Here is a 2,337-nt window from a genome sequence, read left to right as displayed (position 1 = left end):
AAAAAAAAAAAAAAAGTTCCTACTATGAACCAAGTAGTGTAACTGTGAGTTTGTGTCTGTGTGTATAAGGTAGGTATTACTATGTCAGTCTACAGATAGCAGCCCCAAGGTATAAGAAGCTCAAAACTTGCTCCAAAAAACCCCACAACCCAAGTGTAATCATGAGAAATTACATCAGGCATACCTAATTGGAAGGATATTCTACAAAAATACCTGACCATTACTCCTCAAAACTGACAAGGCCATGAAAAATAAGGAAAGGCTGAAAAACTGTCACAAATCATGCATGACAACTAAATTCAATGCAATGTCCAAGACTGGATCCTGAAACAGAAAAAATACATTAACATAAAACTGATGGTATAAAGTCTGGAGATTAGTTAATATTAACACACCAGTGTGTGTTTCATATATTGGACAAATGTGCCATAGTGGTGTGAGATAAGATTGGAGGGAACAAACTGGTTCAAGAGAATATGGGAACCCCTTGTACAATCTGGGTAACTTTTCCGTAAGTCTAAAATTCTTCCACACACAAAGTTTACTTAAAATATTGAGACGAAGTTCTACTGGCAAATTCCTTTGGAAACTTTGGAGTAAATAATGCCCAATTGAGTGTCTCAATTCCTGTAATTATCAGAGTTTTCTGAGATACCTAATATGCATTGTGATTATAAGAGATATAGGATGTTATATTTACCAATGTATTTGGCCAACTACCTATTCTTTCTTTAGAAAGTAGTTTTCCAGAAAAATGCTGACACGGAGAAAGTTTTTCCCGGTGTTGCAAAGACTTTCACCCAATATCTGATCAGGTTCAAATTATAGTCAGCAACTTTTTCTGAAGAGAGAAAAATTACATGAATATGTAACTGGCAAAAGACTTAAAACTAGAAGATACTATGATGAATGAGAGAATCCGCATTAAGGTTATATTAATGGGCTGGTGCAATTGACCATAGGGTGACTATAAATAATAAATATATAGCCTACTTTTAGTTAAATAAAGAAATAAAAAATCAATCATGTAAGTACAGGATGAGGAAGAATGGACTCAAATGCCCATCATGTTCCAGTGAGGGGCTTTGTGTATTGACTTCATAGGTAGAATGAGTACAACTGCCATGCTTAGTAATGAATACGTATAAAGTTAAGGCCATTTCTGCTGATTTGTGTAGTTCTATGAGCCATATCACAAAAGCTCCTCAATGAATCATTCCCGAAGGAGAAGAAATAGGATGATGTGCATCTTGGAAACAATGACATATCAAGAAATATTTTAGAAAACTAGGAATTTAACCCTGATGAACAGAAACCTTAAGGGGATTTGACAGTGGTCCTTACATATACAAGGATACAAGGAGATTCAAACCTATTCTGTGTAACTTCAACTTTTGCTGAAGAGAGAAAAATGCCATGAACATGTAACTGGCAAAAGAAGGAGGATCTAAGGAAACAAACAAATCCACTATTTTTCCTCCTGTGGAAATAATTGACTTATTAAAAAAAAATCACAACTATGTGGATAAGTTCATGGCTTGCTTCAAATCTGCTCCCAAACTGAGCCAGAATTAGCATGAAGTGAGCAATGGAGGCACCTATGACACCCATGTTGCGGAAACACTCACTCTCAAGGTCCTATAAAGGCCTAAACACTCAACCTCTGAGAGTGAGTGTCACTTTAAATTTTCTTCAGTGATACCTGCTTACCTCACCCTAGTCCCATGCCTGTGATTGGACGGGTCATCCCTCTATGACATCACGTTAAATGTTTGCCTAGGTAATGGCTATATAACTACCTATCTACCAGTCAGTATGGTCTGTTTCTCCAGAGCCTGAAGAGAAAGAGACCTGAGGCCACATCTCCCAACTGGAGGTAGGCGATAAGTCTGTACCAATTCTACCATGTAGCAATGGCCTGGGCCCCAAAGCAGAAGTGGGCAGAGCCAAACCTAAGGGATCCCAGGGCTGGCAGGGCCTACAGAGATGGCAGGGGAGGCAGACGTGGCAGAGGCCAGAGCAGGGGCAGCTCCTCCAGCCACCTGGAGCCTAGGGCTCCTGGCCCCCGAGGCCCTCCTCTTGTTTTTAAAATAAAAAACAGTCTAATTGGTGCAGTGATTGGTCATGGAGGATCAAAAATAAGAGACATTCAGAGTACGACAAACACGAAAATAGATATCATACCGGTACAGGGTGATTCCGAAGCAGACGTAAACATTTTTGGCAGCAAGGAAATGCAAGCAAAGGCCAAAGCAGTTATAGAGACTATTGTTGAAAGACAAGGAAGCAACTACCAATATTCAGAATGCACTGTTAATAATGCTGCACCCCAACCAG

This window comes from Myotis davidii, unplaced genomic scaffold (genome assembly GCF_000327345.1).
Source record: "Myotis davidii unplaced genomic scaffold, ASM32734v1 scaffold1673, whole genome shotgun sequence".
NCBI lineage: Eukaryota > Metazoa > Chordata > Mammalia > Chiroptera > Vespertilionidae > Myotis > Myotis davidii.
The sequence above is the reverse complement of the archived record's forward strand: the minus strand, read 5'-3'. Positions refer to the sequence as shown.